Below are 18,157 nucleotides of genomic sequence, written 5' to 3'. Positions count from 1 at the left end.
CAAATTGCATCAAATCATTGCCAAGCATGTGATTAAATTTATAAAAAATGTTCTATAGACGGAATGGGGACCAATATTTCAGGAATAAAAGTACCTTATTCTTAAGCATGCCTTGATCGGGAAGAAAGTGGAGTGGGTTCTAATCATGGCCCCCATAGGGCTCTATCCTGGAGACCTAGGCTCAGGAAAGGTACGGCGTGGCGGGTCGATCAGACAAAATAAATAAATACAAATTACATTTTTTCTCTAATAGTAAAAAAAAGTCGCCTGTGGTGCTATTTTACTTCAAAAATTTTGTATGTCAATATTCGAAAACCACATAATACTTCAAGTGGATTTAATCAAAATACAAAACAATACACTGAATACACTTAATTTTACCTGGAACGCCATTTGGAAAACGCTACTGTAAAGCGTCTCACTACCTTTAACCCTAGGTAGATATGGGGCCCACCAAGGATCCTAGTAAGAGGGGTGCTTCAGGACGTGGAAACCATGGTTCTAATACTTAATTAGTTGTTGCAGAGAACGGTGTTTATTGTAGAAAAAGATGACAAACATAATATATTATGATACAGTTCAATGTTGAAATGGTATTGTTCAGGTTTGAATAGATAGATAATTAAATTCTAAATCCACTCAGCAACAAGCCCAGTCTGAATGTTGATGTGTTTTTGAACTCATTAGCTGACATCAGCGTACGATAGCGGGCACTATCTGCCTTTTTGGTATTCAGCAACCTTTCTCTGAGTAGGTCATGTTTGTTAAAATTCGTATATATATGTAAACACAAAAATATAACTTAATATTAGAGATGTTGCAGCTAATACCGCTTATTTAGTCATTACATGCTAGTTAAGGCTTTTTTTTGGCAAAAGTATTATTACCTACAAATACAAATGGGTGATGTTCCTACATATTATAATATGATATTGCAAAATATTGATTTACAATGAGAAGATTTCTTTTATATGTAACTAACAAGCTATATAAGCTTATATAATATTAAGTAAGATATACAAACTATACTTAAATAATTAATATATTTTTTTTCAAGAAAATATATTTTTAACCCATAAATACACTTCTCTAAAAGTCTTCAACAAGTCTTCGAGCTTGTTACATACATAAATGTAATTATTTTTCTACTAATGTTTTAGACTCTTCTGTTTTCTGTTTTTGACACATTTTACAGATTATATTTGACCTTTTTGACAAATTGAAGTAAAATATTAATATCTCTATTTACATGTATGAACCCATCATGATTGAAGCTACGAAGTATATTTATAATGTTGTTTTTACACGTTATTCATCATCATCATCTATGCAAATATTTGTCGCCTATATATGAGATTAATTATTCTTGACAAATATGTAATACTAGTCAAATTCTATCGCAAACACCACTGGTTTTTGGGTATCCTGAAATTTTCAAATATGAATTTTATGGAACCAGGAGAAGTGGTGTCATAAAGTACCCTGATGCAGTTTCTCATTCAGATTCCAGCAGTCAAATTTAAAGTTCCAAAAGGTTACTTGAAATAAAAGAGTTATTTTATTATGATATATATAAACGAGGTAATGCGGAGAATGTCACAAATAAAGTAAGTTTTCAAAATATTACCATAGTTACTGCCAAAAATAATCTGTTTGGTGGTTTTACATTTCTTGTAAATATTTTTATGTCATTTTACTGTAAACAAAAATAATCAATAAATAAAAATCGAACTTATTTCATGAATATATATTTATATTATGTACATTTTCAACTCGTTTTGTTGGAATAATTAAATTTCAATAGAGATATTTTTTTGAAAAATGTTTATAAATAATACTATTGACTTTTTGAATAATATTTGAGTAAATAAAGTGTTTTTTTTTTTAAATAATGTACCATCGTAATGTAACCATCTCTAAATAAATGTTGTAGAGTATTAAAAATATAAATAAAACTATCAATTTAACCTATTTCGCGCATGTTTGTAAAAATAGATAATAAAAAAAAAACATGTGGTTTGAACTTGTGACCCATGGCATCAAAAGCAGTCATTCTGACACTCCTCCATTGCGGTCTCAAAGTGACACCATTATTAATTTATAAAATATACTAATGTTATAAATAATTAGAAGAAGCTAAAAAATCATCCATTTTTTGGATAAGTAAACACACAAAACATAAGAAAGTAGATTCAATATAATATGACTACATTTCAAAAGAATTAATTTGAATTTAGAAAGTGTTTATATGATGACCGTTATTACAAATATGACTGTACGACTCCTCAACTAAACAGTCTATTTAAGCAAAGTAACCACACATCATAATATAAAAAACAATATTAATATGTATAAAGTACATATTATATTCGACATTATTTTTTATTATACGAAATATTTCTAGATAAACACTATAGATAACTAGGCATTATAAATAAGAATGATATATTGTATTAACAATATGAAATTATCATGAATAATAATTACAAACTAAACACCGAACGTCTTGAAAATAAAGAGTATTGCCACTCAATCAAGTCATAATTTTATTTATTATTATTTCAGTTTTTGTATTTAAAAATAATATGTATGGCCTCCACTTACGGTAGAAATAGAACTCAATATTGACAATAGAAGTGAACATAAATTAACAAATTGAAGCGATGGTACCATTTAGTTTCTTGATGACTAGTACATCACCCTTTTATCAAACTGAAGAATATTTTATATACTAAATGTGAATGTATTATAATCAATTCATTTATTTGACAGAATATTTATTTTCACTTCATTTGATGGTTCTATTTTAAAATTTTGGCTTTGATTACTTTTTTTTATGGTTTTTTTACCTTATAATCAAAGAATCGTTCGATAGCATGCCTATCTGATATTTTATGATGTTTTGTGTTGAATTTTGGTCATATTCTTTATATGATTTTATCTATCTCCCTATACAGGTCAAGTTGTATCAGATTACTAAAGCCTTGAATATTGAGCCATTTACAGAGGTAACAGAGAAAATCTCTTTCTTCCTACGCCTCTACTGTCTATCTACCTTTCCATGCATTATGAGCTGATATGGGCAGCTATCATGGTCCAGTGCTTAAGGCACTGGGCTCTCACCTGGGGGTTTCGATTTCAATTACCACCACACAATATGTTTAAATTAATATCGTTTTATCAAAGCTTCTACTACTGCACAACTGTCTCGCTGCACTATCATTGGGCTTCATGCCCTGTTGTAGTATTAAATATATAAATATTATATGATTATTGATTATAAGCAGAGGATTGGAGCGGACCCTTTTTTAAGTTACTCCGGGAACTAATACTTGCTCCAGCTCCACTCCAGGGCTTGCTCCACCCCCGGGTAAAAAGTTTTAATTGTGTACCTATTATATGTATATTATGTTAAAATAATTATAAAATAAGTAGTTTTGAAATAAGGTTTATTATTCGACCTTTCCATTATTAATTCTATTAAACAAGATTGCAAATCGTCTTTCATTATCTGCCTCTTCTGTCAAAAAGTGAGGTTGTTTATCACTCGGCAGCATTTTTGTATTTTAAATAATTCCAGTGTTGCAAAGTGTCAAATATAATATTTTCATTGGATTTTAGGACGATAATTTAATAATAAAAAAAACATCCGGAGCAGTGGAGCACTTCACATTTTATGTGCTCCGGCGCTGCTTCTTCTCCGGGTAAAACCCCATTGCTCCACTGCTCAGTGCTCCTGCTCCGAGCTCCGATCCAACGCTCTGATTATAAGTAAGTATATAGTTTTTTTTCTAACTATAAAAAATATACTTCTCATTGCGGAGAACATGCCTGAAGTGTGAAGTGTGCAATTTCTCAGTGTTTGATGATAACTATACGTTCTCTTAGTTTAATGGGTCTCCTTAAAATTTCCACATCGGTAATTTTATCAACCCGTCTTACATTAAAACAGCCGTATCTGATGGTTCGTTAGATTAATGTCAAGTTTTATCGAGGAACCGACTTTATTAAAAGATATTAAGTTTATGTACTTAAAAAACTTTTGATCTTTAAAAATCGACAAGACCCATTAAAAACCCCTTTCATCGCAGTAATAAGAATGTCTAAAAATTAACATGGAGAAAAAAAGCTTGATATAGATGCGTTGATACCATACTCACAAAAATTCGCAACGTCTTCCGTCTAATGATAGGCATCGCTTTTATCGTAGAGAAAAATTGCATAAGCCCGTGGAAGATAATTTGATGGTACGGAAAATTAATGGAGGGCTCGGTATACTAGGCCGAATGAGTTCATGACGGGAATACGTGTGTGCGGTACGAAAAGGGTTATTTTTTTTTGAATACTTAACGTAGGGTCGAATAGAGGTACGCAGTTATTTATCGGTTAGGTTAATTTATCAAATTATGTATAATCAGGTGGTAAAAGGTTAAATTTGCTTACAATTAACATATATTGTGGCGGATATATTATGGACGTGTAAATGAAGAAGGGGTATGAATAAGGCTGAATTATTTATTTACCATTACAGTAAATGTGCCCAAATAGGTAGAAACCCTGGAGCCTGATAAATACATTGAAAAAAAAACATGAGCAATAGCCGCCTTCAAGTCAGTAGATACGTAGTACCTATATAATTACGTAGTATAAATATAAATAATAGATTATTTTAATAAATTGCAATAAAAAATACGGTCTGTAAATTTATCACGTGATCACGTCATATTTATTATAATAGTTAAACTAACACTGTCAATAGTCAGGCCACGTCACTGAATGGCGAGTTACGATGGTAGTGCTAGTTATTGTTTAAGTTCAAATACCATTGTATTATAATATACCAGTGACCTGTTCGCAGAAAATATTAATTTTCGATTGCATATTTCGTTCACATTAATTAACGTACATAATATTACATTTTTTTCAATATGAAATAAACTTCATTTTCTATGGACTGTATAGGAAACAGTGGCGAAGACTCCATACTAGGAGATTATTTAAAGCCTACCTTCTTAAGAAAAATATTTTTTAATTTTATATTGACATATTAAATAATATATTCAATATGCCCAACGACATCTATCGTATAATTGTCATAATATTTTACGATATTTTCCACTATTGCAATAAGCACCATTAATGGCATGTCTCGAAGGTTTAAAAAAATAAGCGACATCTCGTTTCGCATCACATATTGTATGGATTACGTTCGCGTGAATCGAAAACTTTTTTATATGAAGTTTGTTTCTCATAATTTCAATACGTCTGCGGCGGTCCATATAAATTGGTAAGCTATTTAAGGAGCGCTTAAATTTTACGTAAGTGCACATTTATTCAAAATAATTTATAAGATAATTTAAAAAAAATAATTTATATATTTTCAATCACATATATTTTCAATATATTTTGAGCGTATCTTGCGTTTATATTTAATAAAATAAATAATTCAAATTAATTGCTGAATTTTATACCATCAGTGAGCTTTTAAAATTTCATCGGTTTTTGTGTACCCACCTATTCATCAGTAGTTATGTCAGATTATCTTCTTATTTCCCGTAAATACATCTAACAAGTGTGCTTTCTCCACAGCCTACCTGTTTCCAAAAGTCACCCTTCGCCACTGATAGGAAAACACATAACTTCTGGATGAATCATACATATTAAAAAAGTCTCGTGTCCAAATTGTTAATTACCGTCTGATTTGATTAATTTTCAGTTTATATGTAGATTTAATAGTGCTACGATAAATACTAATTTTAAGGTAAACTTGACGTTTATCAAATTGGAAAGCTATAAAATACCAATATGGTAGCTAAGATTTAAATTTTTTATAAATGCTATCTGATTTGATTGATTTGCAATTAAGAAATTTTATAATTGAAAACCCATGTAGTATCAATATGACGTCTGCTGGAAATAACGTATTTCATTTTTTTAATACAATATTTCTCTTTTTAGGACCTGCAACGGAAAAAGGTGGTATGTTAAAACTAGAACCAATTTCGATGGGAAAGAAAATAATATAATCAATTGAATTATCATGCGTTTAGTCAGGTATTTCTTCTTCTTCATATGACAATATACATCCGGTAAAGGTAAAAGAAAAACGAAGAATAATCTTATTGAATTGGGGTGCTGGAGGTGAATGCTCTGAACGTCGAGGCCGTTTAATAAGACGAAAGAAATATGTAATTTTTTTTTAAATAACATTACTTACGATTTTATGTTAATAATCATTTTCATAAGCAGTGTAGTTTTTAGTCACTCTCATTTCAGGTTACTCACCTGAAATAAAAAATAAAAAATGTATTAATAATACAATACAATATTGTAGGTTTCTTTTAATTCATTGGCAATATTTAATATTTAAAAAAATATATTTACGCAACTGTCGGTAACGAAATGTCAAAAATAAAGAAGTAGAAATGATAAGTTATATTTTGAATATATAAATCTACTGTATAAATAATAATAATAAATTGTAATAAAGATTAGAGATATAGAGATAAGCATATCCAAACAAAGGATGATCGACTATGGTGGCACTATGAAAATAAAAGCAGAAAACGCTGGGCTGCAAATAAACCAGTCAAAAACTAAGTATATGGTCAGCACACGCGATCAGGTACCGCTGCAGAATATAGACATAGGACAGCATGCATGTGAAGGGGTGGACAAGTTTACGTATCTCGGATCCAGCCTAAATACCCAAAATAAGACAGCAGAAGATATAAAAATCCGCTTTATCTCCGAGAATAAATGCTGGCATGCCTGCAAGCGACTGGTGGGGTCGAAAATTCTAGGCTGAAGAAGTAAACTTCTAATTTATAAAACAATTATAAAGCCAGTGGTCACTTATGGCTGTGAGACTTGGTGCTTAACTCAAAACGAGGAAAACAAATTAGCTGTCTTCGAGCGCAAAATACTACGCAAAATCTTTGGACCCACGTTGGAAAATGGAAACTACAGAATAAAAATGAACCACGAGTTGGAAGAGCTGATTGAACAGCAAACAATCATAAGATACTGTAAGTCCCAAAGACTACGATGGGCGGGACATGTGGAGAGAATGCTTGAAGTTAGAGCGCCAAGGATCATGACGAAGTGGCTATCCCAACGGAAGAGACCCAGAGGCCGTCCAAGAAGGAGATGGGCTGACGCCGTAGAAGTGGACTGGCTTCATATAGGAAGACCCGGTAACTGGATAAGTGTGGCGAGAGACTTGAGTGAATAGAGAGCGGTTGTGGAGGAGGCCAAATCCCACCCCGGGATGTAGCGCCGTGGAAGAAGAAGAAGAAGAAAGATTATTCACCATATTACATGTGTATCAGCATTAATTTAATTCGCTTCATGGATATTTTAATATCTAAGGTTATTTATACCAATGTAACTAATATAATTAATATTGCTTAGAATTAGATTGACTTGATCGACGATTAAGGTTCAAATACATTATGATGCACGTCGCGCACTGTCGCATGCGGTCACGGTGACAAATTTAGTCTTTTCGTCATTCCGCAGAATATTTTGAATGATCACTATCTCTATAAATTAAGCGATTGAGAGTGCCACTCTAATGTATTAGTATATTAAATTATTATTCATTATTCACGCTAATTTCAATTATTTTAACAGTTTCTACGTGTGCGTACGTTAGAATTACTTACGATATTGCATCCATAGATAATAACAACGTTCTTATAGAAAATATATAGTGCCAACCATTAAAAACAAAAAAACACGTGATTTTGAAATGAGTCAAAAATCTGTAGGCATGTAGAAAATGATAAAAAAACGATCATTGAGTAATGCGGCTGTCGATGCAGCGCGGTACGTGTGAGGTGACCTTATTTTTGTTCTGGTCATTTTGGCAGATTTTGCTAACTGATGTTTGTTTAAAGATTCAAAATGTGCTACGGGATGGGAGCACTAGTCAGAGCACATTTTAAATACCAATTGAAACGGCATTACACATTTTTTTCCCGTAGCGCCAGCTTATTATGACAGTACGTGACGGCACATAATGTGATCACAATATATTTTAACCTTTAGACTTGTTTATATATAATATATTATTGTAAATCACGTATGAGCCACAGAGAAGCCTGCTAGGTAGTTTATTTTTTAATTGTATCTGTATTCTATTCTTTTTCAATAAACATTACAAAAAATATAGAGTAAGTATATAAATCTATCATAATAATATAGTTGTAAACTTAATATAATATTATAATTTCAATTAAGTTAGAGTATATATAATAGAACTTCATTCTAATGGTTGTTATATACATAATATAACAAACAAGATAACAACTCTAACATATTAGTTTTATAACAATGATTTTGTTAATTATTCTAAAGATAATTCGAGTTATTGATGTTGACAGCTGTTTTGAGCTACACATACACTCTCAGAACGACAATAGATAATTATTAAAACCATTATAATGGAGTGTTAACATGGAAATATTAATTCAATTAATGCATAAATATTGTTCACAATATTACACATCGTATGACAATTATTACAGTATTAAGATATTTCCATTTTTTACTGAATTTTATAGAATTATTATTGTGATAATAATACGCGGGAAAAAACGTTATAAAATACTCAATAATAATGATTATATTGGATATTGGATTTTTTTAAATAATAAACTTGATATAGTTACATAGTTATCATGTATAATTAATATAAACAGGAAAACGTATCTCATACGCATTCCCATGTCTGGAGAATCCGATAAATTCTGGGTAATTATTACTAGTGAGATAATGTTATTTATAAGATAATATAATGAGAAGGAATTCCCAATGAAGACAAAATCCAGGGCATCAGTTTGTCAAGTCAGAAATAGAATGTTTTTTGTTTTTTTTTTGTGATTTTTCCGAGGCTTTGACTACGACTCACTGTCATATCGCGTCTTCTCTTCTAGAAGGGGATCCGTCGATCAGGTCCTCACTCCTATTCTGTTAAATAACTTTACAATTTTGCCTAGCTCTTCCGTCTTATCCACCGCCAGGACACCCTTCAATTCGTCGAGATTCTCATAGATATCCGGAATTCGCAGATGTACTCAGTGAAGTTCATATTTAGGGCATTGTAGTGCTATATGTAAAATGTCCTCTAAAACATGACATTCATCACAGAGTTGCGATTCGCTTCTTCCCATGAGGATATCAAATCTTTTGCCCATTGTGTGCCCTGTTCTTAGCCTCAGTATTAACATAAGCTCATTCCTCGTCAAAGGAGACTCTACAAACTAGGGCACCTGTCATGGTGATGGTAGAATAGACTTACTCCATTTCCCCTTTTCTATTGATGCCCTATGGTGAAAATTTATCCAAATACTTTGGCCCATTTTCTTTATAGCCTCATTCCAGTCCAGGTTTTCTGGTATCCACTGATATACCCCTGAATGGCCAGCTTCCTTTGCCAGATTATCCGCCCTTTCATTGCCCTCAATACCTGTGTTCCGTGGTCAAATTATTTTATAAACATTATTTTCTTGTAAAGATTAAGAAAAAATGATTGTCACAGTGCATTCGGCGCAGCTATTAAATATTGTATGAGCTTTGAAGACATCAGAGAAGGAAGAAATAAAAAAAAATCATAATATTATCATCAGTCAGTGTCTCTCCTAGCTCCCTTCACTCTTAGTTTTTCACAGTCACGTACATCGACCGAACATTTAGGTCTTAAATTTAGGCTTAAGGATTAAGGGATTTAATGCGTCCCTGTGTGCGTTTAGTGCACCTTGGGTATCACTGTATAAAACACCCATTCGTTTAATAAATCGAACAAATTAAAAAAAAATATTTCACTCATTTCGCCAATAACTCTCCTTGTTGGCAAATAAGGTTTAAGGTCACAAAAAACAGGGCTCGATAATTTCGTGCCAGCAGCCGTTTTAGGTGCAGAACTCCATATATTTCTAACCCATATGGAAGTTTACATTATACATATTTTATAAAGCATTAATTCATTCAATAATTTAAACAATAAGCCGTTACCTGAGTCTATTTTACAGTGGATTAGGTTGATGAAAACGTACGCGATTCATCTGTGTTGTAGGACATGATAATAATTGTAATTTAATTATTGTATTGGACTAAAACTCATCTTTGCCATACAGCGGTTATAATCGATTCAAAAATGCCCATAATGAATTAATAAAAAATCAAATTTTAATATATTTTTTGAATTGTTTACCAACTCAACATTCACAAAATTTATTTATGCATTGATATATAATTTTACTAATAATTAATACTTACATAAATATAACCTCAAATCTTAATACACAATCTTTACAATGAAAAATAAATATACACTCCATTATAAATATGACTACCTATACATTAACAGTGTAAAATGTTAGTCTCTAGAAATTAGTTTATAAACATATACTTAAGTACCTATATTTATTATGACACAATATAGGTTATATTTACAACACGTGCTGTTTACTTGGTTGTATTGAACGACTAACTAAATGAAACTATGCGCATGCTCATGTACCCCTGAGACCAAAATGAATATAATCATAATAATAAATTATGTGTTGCATCGCCGCGCGAAACTTCCGTCACACGCCAAACGTGTTACATCGGTGCGCGCAACTTCGTCACACGCCAAAAATATACTCTGATCTGTTTTCCCAAACGCGCCAAAAGAAGTATAACTTCAATAACCCATATTGACTTTATAATATATTATAAATACAGTGGAATTCAACTTGTATTTATTGGTTTTATATATTGAACTACGAATCTACAAAACTCTCTCAACGAAATTTATTGGTTTTGTATTTTGGTCAACCTGCATTTTCATTATTGTGTAGTTGAAAAGTTGCCTTTTCCGCACAGTTCATTTTGCTGACTATTTATTTTCCGAAACATATATATATTATATAGTATACAGGTACACGTCGGCAGCAAAAATAAAGGTGCAAGTTCCACAGAACAATGTAGGAGCGTTCCATTGTCGATTCCACTGATTGTTTTCGCAGTGTAATCGGACGGGACCCGACTGATGATTGTGTAACTTTAATTGAAGCGTTTCGAGCGAACGGATTGGAGGGTTCGCATCCCCTCCACCCTACGAGGTTGTTTCCACAAAACCGATCGAGTTTTACAACCCTAAATTACCGAAATCAATATATCTGTACAGATAAATGTTTTTTTTATTCTTTTAACGATATTATTATATTACTAGAATTATAGAATAAAGCTTAGTCTCTAGGGTGCCTTTCACCTCCTCGCCAGAGTATCAATTAATTATCCCTTCACTTCACGTAAAAAATGACCACGTGCACTAATGCAATGTTTAAGTTTCATTATCTTAAAAAATAAATCGACAACGATTATATTTCGTTACATTTATATCAAATTTTGGTAATCGCCCTTGGGAATTCTATCTAGTGATGGTTAAAAATCGATAGCGTAATTGACAAAAGTGAGTTTTTTTTATGTTTGGAGTACTAAACTACTCCAATTTTTTATAAGATGTATGTTCACCGCGTTTGTATGGGTAATAATATGTTATGTACTGAATATCAAGTATTATTTTAAGTCATAGTCCTGTGCGTAAGGCGCTGGCCTTCAGGGGCTCCGAGTTCGATTCCGGTGAGGTCACAATATATGTACTTATGACTACTTATGTGATCTTGGGCTTCGTGTCTGTTGTAGTGTTAAAAAAAAAGAAAATAATGTCATTGTGTATAATGTAGGTAGGTACTGGAACAAGACGAAAATTGAGTGTGATTGAAATTTGAACAGAAAAACGTTGAGAATTTAGATAATCTTTTTATATTATTCTGGAAGTAAAAGGTTTTTAAGTATTATTTCAAAGAGGTCAGAATTGGAATTTTCTTTGTTTACAAGAAAATTCCACCTTTTTCAATATAAATAAAATTAATAATTTGTTAGGTAATATTATTTAGTGGAAATATTTTGACAATACGAGGGTTAAACAACATTTATATTGGATAGAAGGTAAACAACCATGTATTGTCTTTTCTTGATCATTAAACAATATTGTGTTGAGTGTAGTACATGACAACATAATAATAATATTATTAAGATGTGGGAGTATGTATGTAGGTTTGTATCATATTATTTTATAATTATGTATTATTATATTATATCCTTACATAACTCATACACTAGGGTTTCCAATGCCGGGATTAAATATTTTTAATAACTATTTTTTATGATTTTCGAAATGAAAAAAAAAATCTTTTGTCAACAATCAAACAACAATAAATCACGAATTAAGGAGGTAATTAATTAGTTATGACATCATATTTATTTTATACTTCTAACAATATAAATATTTATTTACAGTAAAGCTCAAATTACACTGGCAGACTCTCGAGCCGATCATACAATTTCATTTTAAACCATTCCTGAAGACAAGGCCAAAATAGAATTATTCTTATTTTTACGCATGACATGATGACAGTTGATCGACTATTACCGAGAACATTCGGTAATCGTCGACCCAACTGTCATAATGAATGAAAAATATGAATTATTCCATTTTGGCCACAACCCTATACCCCGTTTCCACGTGCATAACGCGGCCATAACATAACGTATAATCGTGCTAATGACAAATTTGCATGCATGAATCAAAAAAGTTTAGAAGCTTCTGAATTTTCACGCGACAATTGGACTGTGCAACATCTTCGCCTGCGCAGTAGAACGATAGCAGTAAACCTGCTACTAAAAAAACGAACGACATCGCGCATAGCTTCATTTTGACGTTAAACTATTTTCACGACCTGTCAAATAGCACCATACAATGACAACATTGCATCTCGCTTGAAAAATGAGATTGGCGAGACAGTCAGCATTTTTACGTGTAAACAGTTATTATCGCGATAGTTTAAAATACACACTACACGTATACAGGTGCTATTATACGATTCAGGTTTAGTGAAATTTCACGATCGGGCCCAATCAATGCTTACGATTGAGAGAGCAATCAGGAGAGAGCTGCTAGTGTGATTTGACTTTCAGTAATATCATGTTTATTATTACTGATATATCTTTTAAGGATTGTTTTTCGCTTAAAATGTATTGTTTTATTTCGGTAATAAGATAATCTGACGGGTTAAGAAACGTTAGACGCCTGTCACATATCAGGGCATGTTTGTTTCAAAACGTCGGGAGCGTTGATTTTGATTTATTGTCAAATTCGTTTCCCGCTCTGTTGTGACGTTACGGAAATAACTCAAAAAACAACGCGCCGCTCGTTCGGTCGCTGACTCGCTGTCATAAGTCATCTTTTATTGCTTTTATTAAACTTCATGCGTGGCAATTTTTGTAATCATTGCAATATTCTGAAAGCATTTATTCCGCCTTTTTCGCGGTTAAGGACATGGGGTATTAGAGTGATGTGTTGTTTCATGACGTCCTTTTGTCCTTGTTAATTGGGGAATAATAATTGACGTAGGTATTAAGCGCAGTATCAGACATTTAAAAGCACCTCCCTAAACGACCCAGCTCATAGATATACTGAAGTGTCGACATTAACCGGAATCAAACTTCCGCATCCTTCCATTTTCAGTATCAAATTTTATGTATATACATTAAAAACCTGCTATATTTTACTATTTGAAACAATTGGTTTTAATGTTGGTCAACCTCATTTTTTTTATTCATTTTAAATACTCTGGTTATTTTATTCCGCTATTCGCATTGTCTAATTATTTACTAATATGTTGATAAAAAATAAATATTTGCAGTTCTAAATTTAATGTGCTTGATGGATTTTTATGATTATCTATAGAATGGATTATATATGTGAATGAAAGAATATGGAGGTAATCGTCATTTTATTCTCGTATTTTTCTTGCAAACAGATGCAATAAAAATCATATTTTGTTTATTTTTAAATTTCTCACATACAAATCCACTGACGTTTAGTGTGGGAAAACTCTGACTTTGCTCTATGCAACAAAAAAATCTCTATTACACAAAATATACTCTTAAAAATGTTGTATCATTCTATTTCTTTTATTTGTTTACTACCTCTTTGATTAGATTACTACCTCTAAGCTGTTGATGACCAGCGTACCACCACAGACGCTCTCTGCATGGGTATTTGCATACAATTTTTATTTGTTTGTAAACAGAATACAAAATTAATTTTCTTAATTGAAAAATTAACTATACTTGTGTACATTGCAATAATTTATTCAGGTATATATTCCACTTATATTTACATTTTCAGTCACATGATTGCTGTCCTATTCTGATAAGTATTGCTACAGTGACAATTAATATCCGTTTGAAAGGGTGCCGGACGAAATCCCGAATGGACGGAATCCCAAAGGGATTCCGGCCATCCGGGATTTTAGGATTCTGGATTTCGGCATTCGGGATTTCGGCCTCCGGGATTTAGGCTTTCGGGATTTCGGCCATTCGGAATTTCGGCCTTCGGGATTCCGGCCTTCGGGATTTCGACCCTAACCCCGTTTAACGATGGGTTACGACTCACACTGAAAGCAAATTAGGTATATTAATTGTACCAAATGTATCCTTGCATGTTCATTAATTTGGTCTTATTCTATCCAATTTATGATTTGGAGTACATGCATGCATAAATTATACAATTATTTTTAAATATCAGTCCTAATACAAAAAATATTACCCGCGATAAGTTCATTGTTTGATAGCTTTGAAACTCCAAACTATGTTATCAAATTTAATATAATTTGTAAACTTATGAGCCCAAAATAAAGAATATTTTAATTTTTATAGATACCTACAGATATTGGTGAAAGGAGTGTACAGGGTATTGCATGACGCTCTTACATTTACGCCTCATTTCTCAAACGGAATGCTGTCAATGATATGCAGAAAAAAATAGTGACAATAAGCAGACGCCATTAGAAAAGCTTATTTTTTTTCAGCGGGCGCTGACGAACTGAAATTTGCCACCTGTGGCGATTGACTTTTGCTTATTAACATGCTCATTCGTTGAACAATTATATAGTAACATACAATGACGAGGGATGGAAGTAGGCTGTTAACACCAAACGTTGTCAATCATGCTTATTTGTTTTCATTGAACAAATAATACAATTTACAGATGGTGCTAGTTAGTTTTTTTTTAATTCAAATAAAGCCTACCTAGGCAAAACCAAATTATTAGTTTAGGTATGCTATGGGCGATCTGACAAAAATAGTGCACGCTTTTTCAGTCATACCTATTTGTTTTTGTTGAATTATGAATACATATTACAGGTGGTGATGGTTAGTTTTTTTTAAATTCATTAAGCGCTGCTTGAACCAAACTATAACCAATGAAAAAAATTCGGTACAATTCGGTTATGAGGAATACAGCGGAAAACACATTTTGAAAATAGCTGATATACTGAATTATTTGTTAAGTTAACCTAACCTAACCTAACCTAAACTAACCCAAACTAACAAATAATCTAGTATATCGGGTATTTTCAAAATGTGTTTTCCGCTGTATTTCTCATAACCGAACTGTACCATAAGTTCTTCTATCTACAATATATCTAAAATTATATATTGTTTAATGGCATAATTTAGACATTTTATAGATAATCGAATGTTTTATTGACTATTATTGTCCATTGTGGGTTAGGCAGGGTTTAATTGAATTTTAAAAATAATAAACACTATATTCTGTATAATTACTGTAGTTTTAGTTCATTGAAAACAGATACATTTGAGTGACAGTGTGCACTATTTATGTCGTAACTTAACAGTTTAACACCATCCTTCGCCACTGGTAGCCTATTCTTTTTTTATGGAATAAAAATATAGAAACAAAACGTTTTATCTCCTTGGTAATTTCTATGGACTCTTTTTACTGAAAGGGTCAGTTTAGTGTCGCCTACGTAGAAATATTGAGTAGGCAGGCATATGGACGTCAAAAAAGTATCGATCCTTTTTCTTATATCACTTTTCTTATAATATAACGTCTCTAAGTAGGAGCATGTTTACTTCATATCGATGAGGTATTTTTACTATTACTATATACCACCCTTTTATTTCTGAAAGAGTCGCCAGTAAAATAATATAAAGCACTATAAAAATAAACAAACTGTCAAATTGAAAATATCTGCCGGCCGTAACTCTTTAACACACATTTCAAAATTGACAGTTATTTGATCCACACGCTCTGAAAGTGTCATGTGTTTCTTACCTATCAAAATGTGTGTTAAAAATAATGGAAAATTATTTTGAGAAATGTTTTCGATTTTGAGTATTACGTTTTGTACAAAATACATCAATTTAGATGATATTAGATTATATTGGAAAATTTAAATGACGGAATTATTTTAATTTTATGAAATAATAATACGTGTATGGCTCGGCAATTCGGTGCATTATCAAAATATTGGAAACAGTGCTTCTATATAATATCTTTGGACTGATCAATGGTAGAGTATTCTACAAGCTGGCGTACACGTCACACGAAAAGCATTGTGCCATCGCGTTCAACTGTTGTAAGTTTTCAATGGGTGGGAACGAGATGGATGCTGAAGCGCGGGGGGAAGCTGGCACGCCAGCTTATAGAAGACAGACTCTAGTAATCATAGTCAGAATGTAAATGAAAATACAATAGCGAGCTATACGATCTGTATAAATAGGAGCACGCATATAGTATATTCAATCAAATTGGGCTGCTTTAGATGGATGGGCCATATACATATGACCAAGAAATGACATTCGGGAAATTGGAGGGTAAAAAAAGACCTGGTTGACCTTATACGAGATAGAGGGATAGTGTCGAGATAGATAATATATACCTTGAGGGTCTAAAGCCGGAGGGAAATGGCCTTGGACAAAGACGCAAAGTCTTTCGCATGCACATTTACGTGCATCATAGAGACTTATTTTTAGCTGTGTATACCTTTGTTAAAATGAGAGTTTGTGTATGTGCTTCGTTGCGTTACAGACAGACAGATAAATAAATTAAAACAAATATATTATAATGTAATAGAAAATATATTAAACGGAAGTCCCTCAAATTGGACAGCATTTTTTCATCTTCATAATTGAATAGTATAGTAGATACTATGTTTAGATTTGTTTCTTATGAACAGTAGTTACTATTATTGACTTATAGGCTCAGTAGGTACGTATGAGTAGTTACTAGCAATTCTCATTGAGATCTTTCACTGAATCAAAAATACATTAAAAAAAAAAACAACATACATTTGTGTATCCAGTTCTGGGATTGAAACCACGATCTATGATTCTAGAGACGGTCGCTCTTATTATCAGGCCATAATCAGTCCCTTAATTTTAAACAATATGGTGTACATTTTTTATAGAACGTGGCACAAACCACATGTACCTATGCATTAAATTGCTTTCTCTTTACAATATAACGTGCATGAGCGCATTGTTCAAAGATAGAGTTTATTCCAATACTGCTAAGTACTTCCTATTCTATTCTATTTATCTTAGCTAGCTTATCTTAGAGACTAAGACGTATATGTTGTACATTTAATGATGATTTAATAGCTTATGTTGGGTTGCGAAAACATCTATCTTAAGATCCGTGGCAAGAAGTGAAGTAAGTACACTTGGATATATTTCGCAGATACCTTATTTACGAACCGTTAAGAGCTTAGTTGCGTTCACAATGAAGCGAAGTGGATGATAATAAAAGATGGTATATAATAGTTCTATAGATATCGTAAAATGTAATTCAATATAAGATATCTAATTATTTGTTTTAGAAAAAAATTAAGAGTTGAATAAACGCGCATAATATCTATCATGCTACGTACGTCGCGTCGTACATAATAGGCTATACGAGTACGTCAATAATAATTGTAATTTTTCATGAGATCAATTTCAAATGTATTTACTTATACAATGAAATAAATTATATTCTTCGAAATATAATATAATAGGTAGAAAGATACCCATTCACTTTTTTATAAATATGTAAAAAAAAATGCTGTCTATTTTATAGTATCTTTATTAAATTTGATGTATTTCATTTTCATATATATGCAGATATTGGCAAAAAAAAAACTAAAGTGACCCAGCCACAGAACAGATAATAAATAGAATACCGATAGGCCATATTTAATACGCCGCATGGTGAAGCAGGATTTTGAATGTGTGAGTGTCCTACGAAAATGAAGTA

At 32.0% G+C, this 18,157-nt stretch overlaps 1 protein-coding gene across 1 annotated transcript in view; it reads right to left on the bottom strand.

Moving 5' to 3' along the window:
* The window catches only part of LOC147077888 (uncharacterized), a 525,490-nt gene that overhangs the window by 406,677 nt on the left and 100,656 nt on the right, over positions 1–18,157 (bottom strand). The gene's annotated exons all lie outside the window — the stretch shown is intronic.

Source organism: Rhyacophila brunnea, unplaced genomic scaffold (genome assembly GCF_057557595.1).
Source record: "Rhyacophila brunnea isolate RB1 unplaced genomic scaffold, BYU_Rbru_1.0 scaffold_12, whole genome shotgun sequence".
In the NCBI taxonomy this organism is placed as follows: domain Eukaryota; kingdom Metazoa; phylum Arthropoda; class Insecta; order Trichoptera; family Rhyacophilidae; genus Rhyacophila; species Rhyacophila brunnea.
This window is presented reverse-complemented; position numbering and strand designations above follow the sequence as displayed.